We start from the raw sequence: 610 nt of genomic DNA on the forward strand, positions 1-610 counted from the left end.
CTAGTCCATCGGAGTTGGTCAGCTGAGTGTCTTATGCAAATATACTGTTTTCTCCCACAATGGCCCCAGTGAGGCCAGGCAGATGAAGCAATGATATGTATTCTGTGCTCCCAAGAACTTCTCAATCCATGGTTTGCTGCCTCTTTCTTTTCCAAATCTGAAAAGGGGGAAAGATGACATGGACTGGAGGCTTCATTCTTATGTCATAAACATTTCCTTAGGTCATTGCAAAACAAAATTAAAGACAACACTATTGAAATCCAAAAGTCTCTCTGTGCTTTTCTGGAACATCATGACAACGGTTTGAAAAGACAGAAGGATGGTGGCGGGACCAGTCCCAGCCCAAGTGCAGCGTGGGCCGGACCTTCTCCCACCCCCAATGGGCTGCCCCACCACCACTCCGTAGTACCTCCCCCAACCCGGCCGCTGAGTAGGAATTTCTGCCTCTTCATGGATCCACCAGACGCAGTCCAAGGCCAGGTCCTGTGAGTGTGTGGCAGAGCTTTCTCTTTGCCTACTTCAACTTGGCCCCTCCAGGCACAGCTCAGGACTGGCATACACGCCTGGGGTGTAATCCTGCAGTTGCAATCCCTGCAGAGAGTGTAGAGGA

Source organism: Octodon degus, unplaced genomic scaffold (assembly GCF_000260255.1).
Source record: "Octodon degus isolate 3935 unplaced genomic scaffold, OctDeg1.0 scaffold00121, whole genome shotgun sequence".
NCBI classification, from domain to species: Eukaryota; Metazoa; Chordata; class Mammalia; order Rodentia; family Octodontidae; genus Octodon; species Octodon degus.